Raw genomic sequence first — 12,576 nt, 5'->3', positions numbered from 1 at the left:
CATAAAGCTAGGAAAGGCAAAGCTTCTGTTTCTTAGCAAAATGGAGAAGTAAAAAGAAGGTTAAAGAATACTAGTGGTAATGGCAGCAGGAAAATTCAAACACAGAGCTTTCTAAAAGGGCTTAAATACAAACTTGCAAGCATGCCCAGTCTTAATGTTCTGTCCTCAAAGGAGATTCTGAGGACATGAGAGGGGGAATAAACACAATAAGAGAGTTCAGAGGTCTTCTACCATCATTTATCCAGGACATAAGCAAGGATGAAAAATGAATGGAGCAAGAGATGGGCTGTCTGGCAGCCATCAGCATCTATAGCAGCACTAACGTAGGAGGTTGAGCAAGGGATGGGGAAACAGGACGGCAAAACTTCGCCCATTGGATCTTACCACATTTGTCACACAGTGTGAATGAAAAAAGCAAAAGAAAATGGAACATCTCTCCTATGGGGGAAATACTAGACTGTGCATTGACAGAAACCTAATATAGGAACTTGAAAACATATCGCTATAAAACAAGGGTCTAAGAGGACAATAGTATAGTACTGCAAGTGCCAAACTAAAAGCAAAGTTGGAACCTAGGCACCTGAGGGAGTAAAAAAACATTAACTCACTACAGCCTACACACGTGCACAGCCACCCTTGCAGGAACCCACCAGTACTCAAACCACATTGCAACAGAGAGATGAATAGTTAGGTACACAGTCTGGCTGATCCTGTTCCAGATGAGGTACCATAAAGCACTCAGAGGGGAAAGAAAAAGAAAAAAAAAAAAGAAATATTTTTGTCCTATGTTTCTAATTGTCTTTTTTGTTATTGTTCTTCAGCAACAACAAAAACACTGGAAAACTGTACTGAACAGCAAACTAAAACATGCCTACAGCAAGAGACTTTTAAACTTCCATCTCACTAGTGTCTGTCTATATGAATAATGTCACCATGTCACTGCCTTTCCAGTATTCTATTACAGTATATTCTTCCCTCATTTTTATTATGCTAGTCTGTTTCAACTTGATGAATTATCTATATTACATTTTTTGAGAAATATTCCCCCTAGGGATGGACATACTTAGTTTAGAATGTTTCCAGCAGAAAGAGGAAAAGGGGAAGAGAAAAAGAAAAAGAAACTTCCACATCTCCACTCTTTACAAGCTACCCTTGGGAGTTGGACATAATTACCCACATTCTGCGATTGCCAGCCAACTCTTAGCAGAGGTAATGTATTTAGGGCGATGAAAATTAGTGGTACTAAGAAGTGACGCTCAGGCAAGCCCAGACAGAAGGAAGAAGGAGTCTGTTAGCAGAGAGCAAGAATGTGAAGCTGAAAACACAAGATGGGGGCCCAGATAAATAGTTTAATTGGCATTTATTTTGGTTTGCTACTCTTTTCTCCGTTGTTCCACAAGTGATATGCTTACTCATTCAACCAGAGATAACAGGCTCAGTAACTTTCTCTTTGAAAGTGGCAAAAAATAACAGAATAACTTTCCCCACAGCAACTGTTAGCAGGAGACTAGGTGAGTACGCTCTGGGTTAGACAGTAGAGCAAATTTTGTGTCTGACAGAGACCACTTTGAGGTCAAAATCTGTGATTCTGTGGATACAGTTTTCACTTTGTCCTCCTCTCAAATGTGAGAAATAAAAGGAAATAAAACATGCTACTTTCTCTTTGTGGGTATAGTTACTAATGGATTTTGTTACATTTCTGCATTCCAGCGGACTTTACCAAGCATTGCTGGGAAGACCTCTTGTCCCTTCTGCAGTGTTAAGGACTGAGGACTCCACAGGCCAGGTATGCATGGTTTAGCTTGTTTGCCACTGCTACAGCAGCCTATACTTTCATATGAACATGAAAGCCCATTCCCACAGTGCCAGCCTTTGGTAGAAATTCAGTGCTGAACATGTAAGCTTCTGTTCTGTTGGGTTATTGTAGACATGCTTTTATGCTCAGAGACCTGTTTTGTCACCATAGTGATTTTGGACAAGCAGACCCAATGGACAATTCTTATTTAAAAAAAAAAAATCATTTGGGGAAAATAAGTTCCACCAGCTGAGCTGAGTTTCAAATAAATTTGTAACTAATAATATGTGTGTGTTCCGCTACTGTGAAAATCTTTATAGGACTAATCAGTCCTTGAGGAACCATAAGCCAACTTTGTCATGTAGAATGATTGCAGTACAAAACCTCCTACTTACCCTTTCTTCACACTTGTTTGTTTTAATTCAGTTTACACTAATTGGTTTTTAATAATTGTTAATACTTAAAATTCAAGACTGCCTATTTGTTTAGAATTAGAAAATGTCTTCCTATGTATTCAGTTAAAATGTAAAACGTTCTGCAAACAATCTTCAAAATTCAGCATACATCACAAAAACTTTATTTGTTTAGTGCCACATTTGTTTTTCCTTTTCAAAGATAAGGCTCATTGCTATGTTTCCTTACCTAAAGGGAATAATCCTCCTAGAGACCCTGGTAGCTTCCACTGCTAAACAAGTGTCTGAGGCTTAAACTGGAATGAGGTAGTGTGAACGGTTCTGCACCCTGCAACAACAGTTCTTACTGAACACCCAATATGATAAGTTCTAGACTCACAGTCTAGCTATAATTTTATCTCATAATTTGTTTTAGGTCTGCGGACATTTCTTTTATAGAGAAATTGTATGGGTCTGAGTTCTCCATGGATTTGGGACATCCACAGGTGTGTTTCTGCAGTGGCCATATGTTCTTCTTGCCCAGTTGCAACTTGACTACAATAAGGCTGAGACAAACACCACTTCTCCAATGGCTTTTCCCTAAAAAGCAGAGAGCATGGAGGTTCACTGTTCGTAGAATCATAGAAACATAGAATGGTTTGCGTTGGAAGGGACCTCAAAGATCATCTAGTTCCAACCCCCCTGCCATGGGCAGGGACACCCTCCACTAGACCACATTGCCCAAAGCCCCACCCAACCTGGCCTTGAACACTGCCAGGGAGGGGACATCCACAGCTTCTCTGGGCAACCTGTTCCAGCGCCTCACCACTCTTAACAGTAAAGAATTTCTTTCTAACATCTAATCTAAATCGACCCTCCTTCAGCATAAACCCATTACCCTTGTCCTGTCACTACACTCCCTGATAAACAGTCCCTCACCATCTTTCCTGTAGGCCCCCTTCAGAAACTGGTAAGCCGCAATTAGATCTCCCCAGAGCCTTCTTTTCTCCAGGCTGAACAATCCCAACTCTCTCAGCCTGTCCTCATAGGAGAGGTGCTCCAGCCCTCTGATCAGCTTCGTGGCCCTCCTCTGGACTCTCTCCAACAGCTCCATGTCTCTCCAGTACTGGGCCCCCCGAGAGCTGGACGCAGTACTCCAGGTGGGGTTTCACAAGAGCAGAGTAGAGTAGAACAGTATCACCTCATTGAGAAAAGTGGCTTGTGAGTGCCAAAGCTATGTATATTGCTTCTTTCAAATTGTAGATGCAGATCAGTTATAGGACATTATGATGGACCCCAGAGAGATCTAAAGTGGGTGAAAATAGTCTTCCTCTTTCAAGGCTTCCTCTCAAGGAGGCATGTCCTCAGATTTCATTGCCCAGGACACTACATTTCAACATGGGATGGCAGAAAGATGCTCATCAGCAGTTTGACCCTTGTCTTGCAGGGGTCCAAAAATCTCATACTCTCATGATCAGAAAAAAAAGTCTTAGAAGTTCATTTAGTATAAATGTCTCTTTGGTCCACGCTACTTATCTACACTCATGACCTTGAAAAGCCAATTGCATTTATGAAGAGGACTTTACTGTTTGACTCGGGAATTTCTTTGATGTAATCCCTTTCATTTCACACTCTATTCCTCCATACACCTCCCAAAAAAATCCTCTTTCACTGAACACTGGAAAAATAAACTGAATAGGCTGTTCCCTTAGAGAAACACTGATGTTTATCTCAACAGTGAGTTCATTGCCTACAAATCTCTATCTCCTTTCTTTCAAACTCACATTTTGAACTCCTTTTTCTGGTCTCTAACTACATCAGCTATTCACAGGACATTAGGGCACAGGAGCCCTTTTCCCCACACAAGAGCTCTACTCAGAGCTCACCATGCAATTCAATAAACTAGGCGGTAGTCCCCACTATGTACAGCTGTCCCACTGCAAAAAGGAGCTCAGTCCCCTTTGTTAAATTCAACAGGAGTGCTTATTGCATTCATTACTTTTAATAAGATCTCTTATAGTTTGAAAGCAAAGACCTCTTTGATAGCGACCATTAGCATTTTCCAGCTTAAAAGAGTATGAAATACCATCCTTACAGGACAGTCACTGGACGATGTCCCACTGTTCTTTGTACCATGTTGCTTAGTCCTGTTTAAAAGTGGTTTCTATTAAGCAACTATTTTTTTTGCTGTTACCTTGAACAGTAGCTTCAGACAGATTTTTCCAAAATATTGAAAATACAACCGATCATGATGTATGTAAGCAAAGATGAAGCAGTTAAAGAAATTAAAAAAGCGTAATATTGCTGAGGCTCACGTCTGTTTCATGAACATGTAATAATCACTAGTTTCTTTGCATGGCAGGGGAGGAGATTATACATTTTGGAAGAGGTTCATACATCAGCATCAGAATCCATTATCACATTTCCATGAGTTTTCACACACATTCTCTTGGGATGAGAAATTATTACACCATTTAATGTGCTTACTCTTTGCTGCATTAAAAGGATTATCATATTCTTAGCTGAGAGTTTCATTACATATAATCTTGACTCTTTTGGTCTAAGTACCCTTATGTTTCACACAGGGGAGAAAGAAAGGCTGGAAGTGCCTTGTAACTTGGTTATTTTTTCCGTCTGGATGTCTTGTTACAGATTAGAGGTTAAATTTTGTTTTAACTCTGACTGGAATGGGTCTGTTCTTAGGTGGAAGGTTACTCACTTGAGTACTGACAATCTTTACATTTCCACCACTCCTCTCAAAAGGAGAGACATACTGTCTTGCAATTATTGGGAAAGAATCCTAAAGCGTCGTTATACACAGAGTCATTCTTCTAATTACACCTAGCCAAAAGCAGAAACAGTTGTGGTGGAATAGCCTAGAGGTAGGTCTTTGTGTTTGGCTAGGTTAAGTTCGGTACTCAAACTAATTGCCAACTGTAGGCTTACTTGAGGAGAGTCTCTATTCTCCAAAGCCACATTTGCTCGCTAGAGCAAATTAGTAGGAGGATTCAGACTGAAAGGGAGCTTTATAGATTGAAACTAAAGGAAGATGCTGCAGCACATTCTTAGTGGGTGCTCCATGCCTTTGAAATTCATACTTTCCTCTATGCTTGAAACAGCCCAGCTCTGATAACCTCCAGATTACATTGCACAACCTTCTTTTTTCCAGAACTTTTTACTTAGTAGGAGAGAGGTGACTAAAAATGTTTCAAAGGAATTATTTTTCAGCAGGGGTGTCTTTCAGTGCTCCACTTAAGATAAGTTTTATATTATGCAAAAAGTTCTGGGTACATATGCAGAAAATGTCCTTATAATGTTCCAGAAATCTAAATAAACACATAAATTCAGACAGTGTAATGAACTGCAGCTTTCAAAATAAATGTACATTTTTAAAGTTACATTTATGTTTCAAGTCATGACTATCTCACTAAAATCTGAGTAATGGTCTGGTAATGGCTATTTCACAATACTGCACTGAAACAACAGAAACTGAAAAATCCAAAAGTTGTATTTACAGGTTCCTAGAAGATTTTTTTTTTTAAAAAGCATTATCATCTTAGCAATGAATTTCATCCACAGTGAACAAGAAAATGGAAAAATAAATAGCTTTATATGCAGGGCACTTTCCTGTAGTCTGATTTCTCAACAGTTCCTTGGTCAAAAGAAATTAGAGGTAATAAACTTTATGAATTTCTTGAGAGCCTTTAGTGTGCAGTTTCAATTATTAAAGGTGCTAAGACAGAATAATGTAGATTATTTCTGTCTTTTAAAGGTCCCTGAATGACATTCAAGTATCTGGTATAGTTTTGAAGAAGCTAAGGTATGACTGTCTTCCGTAACCAAATCTGTCCCCTCTCGGCCCTATATTCAGTAGCTACATCTGTTCTCTTTTGACCCATGATAAGGTAATAAACTTCTAGATCTCAGCGTGGCCTGTGCTGGCTGAAATGATCACTGTTTCGTAGTAAAGTAATTTTTCTAGAGAAACAACACTGCAGACTTAAAACACACAGAGCATATAAACCAAAGTTAATTGGGCACACAATGATTCTTGAGCCATAAGGTTAAGTATTGAAAAACAAGGAGATAAACAAATCCCATACACCAGACTACAGTGCATGCCGTGTTGTAATTGATGTAATACACTGCTTAGCTTTCCTTTGGAGAGAAAGAAGTGTTAGGGAGTGAAGTGAAGCAAATAATGCAATACGTTAACTGAAACAATAGTCATTGTATTAATTTGATGAAGTGCTGTGTCAAAGCAGTCCCTCTAATCTTGTAAGAATTTATCACAGAAGTATTTTCACAGTTAGAAACCACTGGGTTTAGCTCCTAACAAGAAGAGACATTAACCCTTGTGAAAAAACTGACCAAGATCTCTGCAGAAATAACACATTTTGCAACTATGATACTGCACTGCCGACTTTGATTTTTAAGAGATTAGTGATAACAGAGCTTCTTTCTGCATATAACAATATTTCCAGAACCAGCTATTCTGAATGCAGGACCACAGTCTACTGCTAGTAGGTCAGGGTCTCATGGTTTTGGAGGGGGTTTGTCTGTCAATAATCGTTCACTTGCAACGTTTAGGTCTTTATATGCTACCCAAACAGTCAAACAAGCCCAATCTGTTTTATTAGTTTTACTTATTTTTTCCAAAGTGTTTCCAGTCTCCCTTTCTTCTGCTGTAGCTATTATTTTTATTTGAAACTGAAAGCTGTTCTTTAAACACAGAAAACTTCTACTGCTTCCTAGTAATACATACTTAGACTTCCCATTCATTTTATTTAGGAAGTACTGCAGGTATACTTCTTCTAAAATCTAAAGATCTAAGATCTGCTTTCAGAGATTAAGGCAACTGATTCACAGATATCTCATTTTGCCCACCTTTAATCTAGGATTGAATTCTCTTGTACAGTTTTAAACAGAAAACTGCTCCTTATGCTATTAATGGATTTCCTTGTTAATTAAAACAATATAGTAAATGTTATAAACTCAACTACAACAATAGTGAACATTTCTTCAGCACAATCAAAACCAGGAATTTTACAGTAACGTGAGATAAAATAATAGTTTGGATCATTCCAGGATAAAAATAATTATTTCATGCCACATGCAAGTGATGCTTATGAAACACTCACTAATCTTGAAAATTTAAGCAAAAACTGGGAGTGCTTTCTAGACCCCTAAGATAGGCAATTTAAGGCTATAGGCCAAGCACTTTATATTTTAGTACAAAAAGATTGCTTGTAGCTGTCATCTTCCCTTCTCTGCGGAATATATTTATGCAGCTTGACACAGGGTGATATAAGTACTATATTCTAGAAAGGTGGATATATGCATGCTACTACATAAATGTGAAAAAAGGGAAAATCCAAACAGCCCTTAGCTCACAGATGTGAGCAGGCATTCCACATAAAATGGCAGAAGGAGATGCTGTCTTAGCTGCAGCAAAGTACAGAAAAGAAAAGAAAATCAGTAAGAGTGTCATCCAAAGTAATATTTGTATGCCTGAAATGCCATAAAACCTTCAAGTTATGTGACTACAATCTCGCACACAGATGTCCACTTCTTTTACTGCTTAGAAATTTTGTCATTGTGGCTGAACAGATTATTCAACTAAACTGAAGTCTGTCTCCTTTGGGGGGGGGGGGGGATTTTTTCAAAGTGATTGTGGTGGGTTGACCCTGGCTGGGGGCCAGGTGCCCACCAGAGCTGCTCTATCACTCACTCCCCTTGTTCACCAAACAGGGGAGAAAAAGTATAATGAAAAGCTTATGGGTCAAGATAAGGACAGGGAGAGATCACTCACTAATTATCATCACGAGCAAAACAGACTGAACTTAGAGAGGGAATTCATCTAATTTATTACTAAGCAAAACAGAGTAGAGGAATGAGAAATAAAATCAACTCTTAAAACACCTCCCCCCACCCCTCCCATCTTCCCGGGCTCAACTTCACTCCCGGCTTCAACCTCCGACCCCCCTCAGCAGCACACGGGGACGGGGAATGGGGGTTACGGTCAGTTCATCACACCACACGGTGTTTCTGCCACTTCTTCATCCTCAGGGGGAGGACTCCTCTCATTGTTCCCCTGCTCCAGCGTGGGGTCCCTCTCACAGGAGACAGTCCTTCACGAACTTCTCCAACATGAGTCTCCTCCACGGGGTGCAGACCTTCACGAACTGCTCCAGCATGGTCTCTCCCATGGGGTGCAGACCTTCAGGAGCAAACTGCTCCAGCGTGGGTCCCCCACGGGGTCACAAGTCCTGCCAGAAAACCTGCTCTGGCATGGGATCCTCTCTCCATGCGCCCACAGGTCCTGCCAGGAGCTTGCTCCAGCGTGGGCTTCCCACGGGGTCACAGCCTCCTTCAGGGGCCTCCACCTGCTCCGGCGTGGGGTCCTCCACGGGCTGCAGGTGGAATCTCTACACCCCCTCATCCTTCCTCCATGGGCTGCAGGGGGACAGCCTGCTTCACCATGGTCTTCACCACGGGCTGCAGGGGGATCTCTGCTCCAGTGCCTGGAGCACCTCCTCCCCCTCCTTCTGCACTGACCTTGGTGTCTGCAGAGTTTCTTACATCTTCTCACTCCTCTCTCTGGCTGCAAAAGCTCTCTCTGACTGTTTTTCTCTTTCTTAAATATGTTATCACACAGGCACTGATTGGCTTGGCCTTGGCCAGCGGCGGGTCCGTCTTAGAGCCGGCTGGCATTGGCTCTGTCAGACACAGGGGAAGCTTCTAGCAGCTTTTCACAGAAGCCACCCCTGTAGCCCCGCCACTACCAAAACCTTGCCACGCAAACCCAACACAGTGATTATCCTCATTCTTTTGCAGAATGGCTATTAAAAATAGACAAATAATGAAAGAAAAGGAGTGGTGTCTTCCCTTCTTTTTGCTGCAGCTCCATAACTGGGATACCTCCCAAAAGCAGAGAGAAGAGACACCCCTCTGACAGCCACCAACCTAAAGCGATGCTGATCATTGTTCCTCTCACTTACAGAGAAGCTGTACACATCTCTATTAAAAAAAAAAAAAAAAAAAAAAAAAGCCTACATAAAACTAAAGGTGTTTTTCATGTCATATTTGTAGCAAAATGCAAAGAGTTGAGCAACAATATGTGAAGTAGGAGAGAGGAATTCTGATTCTGGAGGGCACATGGGGAACGTGTTTCTGCTTTCAACCCCGGCTCCCAGAACTATTCATCCTGGATGAAAAACAGGAATAATCCAGCTGGAGAGGACAGAAGCTGGTTTTCTCAAACATAAATTTGGTCTCTAAAGAGCTCATCCAGTGCTGAGAGGGTCGGTCTTGCACTGTAGATGTGGTGAGGTCTTTTTGCAAGTTATCTAATATCATATCCTTATTTTAAAGTTACAGATGGTAACTACAAATAGCAGACACAGTCAAAAATCATAAAAATGGAGGGCTGGAAAGCACCTAAGCCCAGTGGGAAATTTTGAAGCATTCCTAGACCATCCCTTCCAGTTTGTTTCAGCTGTTCTTCAAAATCTCTGATTCCACCACCTCCTTACACAGCCTCTTCTGGACTTTCACAGCTTTAACACTGAGAGAGGTTTTCTTAATATCCACCTTAAGCCATCTTTCCTTCAGATTAAATTGCTTTCTTCTTTTGGTTTTCCCAGTGACTATGTGGAATAGTTGATCACGGGTATCTTTATAAAAACCTTTAACATCTCAGAAAATGGATCCAGTCCCTTCTTAGCCTTCCATACTTTCAAAAAAACAGCTGCAGTTCTTTCAACCTTTTTCTTTTGTTGTTGTTGTTGTTTCTTTGGCTTCATAAATCTCTCATAATTACTAATGCCCTTTCCTGGATGCTCTCCAATTTGTTTACATTGTGCCTGAGGTTTGGTACACAACACTGGGCACAGTTCTCCAGATAACCTCGCCAGCAGCAAGTGGAGTTGAATAATTACCTCCCCTGTCTGTCATCATAACCTCTTCCTTATCATAATAATTCCAGAATGAGATTAGGTTCTCAAACAACAGCCTTGTTCTTGGCCTTAGTTATATACATCTCGCATTAGAATCCCCTGCCACTATCAGCAGTACTATTGTCTACTTATTTCCACCTTTCAGTATTTGTGTTTGATACTTCCCTCTGAAGAACAGTACTTTGTGTTTGCCCTTATTTCATATTGTTGATATCAGAGCATTTCTTCAATCCCTGAGCTCAAATGAAGGATTTTGCTGATGCTGTTTTGATCCATTTTCCTTATAACAATTTGTGTGAAGATTACATACATTTCCATCATTTCCTGTATATTCTTGGCATGATCAAGATCTAAGCATCACCATATTTTCTTACTGCCCTCACACTTTTCAACCAGCCACCCACATTTTCAATCTCTCAACATTTTTTTTTATACTTCTTGTTCTCTTTTACTTGGAAGAAATCAGAGAATTATTAATAATTTTTCTTTCCTTGGTAGAATAAAGGTCACCCTCGACAACATGAAAGTATTACAAAATGTACCTGAACTAGTAAAGAAAATAATAATTTACACCAAAAATGGAAAACTATACAAATTTGGACTCAAGCCTATTCCATTGATATATATCATTTAACTAAAATAAGAGACTTTGTGGCTTAATTCATATCACAGGACTACTTAATATAATGTAGATGTTATTTTGTCATCAAGGAAAATGTCAAGGAGCATAAGTTAGCGCTCTTGTCTACCAATAAAACTGGTCTGTTGGAAAATGTTGTTCAAAGGGGAAAAGACCACAGATGCTGTAACGGTGGAGCTTTCCCTACAGAACCAAGCCAGGAGGAACTGGTAGACAATTTCTTTTGAAAAATTACATTTTTATTATTCTTTTGACTATTGTTTTGAAATTAAATAGCGCAGAAAGCCATTAGGAGTTTCTAACCAACAGAGGGGAAATGATTGCAAATACCAAGGGAAAGAGTATCTGGGAAAAAAGCAAGAGTGAAATGACATGTTTAGAAGAAAGGAGAACAGGCAAATAAACCCAGCAGTATTTAGGAAGACTGATTTCAATGTATTGAAGAAATTTCAGGATACAGCCTCCTGGAAAGCTAATCAAGGTGGAAACTTGTTAAAGCGACTGAATTCCTTGAAGAAACTGTATTAAGGGTAAATACATAAACAATCCCACCACAGGAGAAAGAAAAGAAATATAGACAACAGACAGATGTGGCTAAATCACAAGTGCTTTATGGATTTCAAATGCAAGGAGGAGTTATACAGGAATGGTGACAAGATCAGCTTAAAAAAGACAACAACAAAATTTTGGTATGACAAGTAGAGAGAAAATCAAGGTACAAATTGGGGTGAAACTAGCAGAGAACATGGAGAATGGGACTCTATATATCCCCCATGTTTGTGTTTTGAAAATTTTCCTCACATGGAAGTTTTCCATACCAATCTTGAGCTCCCTTGCTGCATTTTTGTATATTTGTCCTGTCCTGTCATTCCAACATGAAGAACAGGGGTTTACATCAGTCTTTCACATATCTAAAATCCTTTAGCATGCTCCTCTTTGATCTTCTCTTCTAATCCTTAATTACATTATCACTTTACATTTTCTCCATGGGATCACAACTTCATTCAGTACGGGAGTTATTATTCAGTATTTTGTTTTAACCTTCTTGTCCAACTTCTGATTCAGATTTTTTCTTCTCACTTTTTTTTTTTTTTTAATTAAACATATATACAAAAGCTTTGCACAGATCACAAAATTATTTATTTCCTCCTGGGCTTTTCCTTTGGAGATGCACTGCATTTGAGCACTTTAGAAGCATTAATTAATTTCTCTCTACAATACAGTTGTTGTGAGATAGATGCTATTCTTTTTTCACTGAATAGTTGGGAATCTAAGGCACAGATATTCAAGTTAAAATTGTTAAAAACATTCATTAATTTCTGATTACCAAGTTCAGCCATATAGGAGGGTGATCCTTCATATTTTATGCAAGCTCAAAGCACAGTTGCAGCAGACATAGCTGGAGATGTTAAGCGTTATCCGCTTTAGCAGATTTGTCCCTTGGTGTCACACACTGGGAACACATTCATGGCCCAACGATTTAACTGACTTACCCAGTGCCACGCAGCAGCTCTCGGGTAGAAGCAGGAATAAAACCCAGTTTTCCAAAAGAGCACTCTACTCCCTTAAGCATTAATCAATGGTTATGTAATTAAAGATCATATCTCTGTGTATAGAAGACCAAAAGTTGTATGGGTAACCATATCCCTGGTATTCTGTATCCTGATTCTGTAAAATTTACAGTACTTGAGACATTCTCTGGAGAGATGTGGGGAGCATGGAGGAAGAAGTCTTGCTGTGCTCACTTCTGATATTTGGCATTACAGTTTCCCCTACAAAAACAAGAGCCTG

Source organism: Balearica regulorum, chromosome 3 (genome assembly GCF_011004875.1).
Source record: "Balearica regulorum gibbericeps isolate bBalReg1 chromosome 3, bBalReg1.pri, whole genome shotgun sequence".
Taxonomy (NCBI): Eukaryota; Metazoa; Chordata; class Aves; order Gruiformes; family Gruidae; genus Balearica; species Balearica regulorum.
This window is presented reverse-complemented; position numbering follows the sequence as displayed.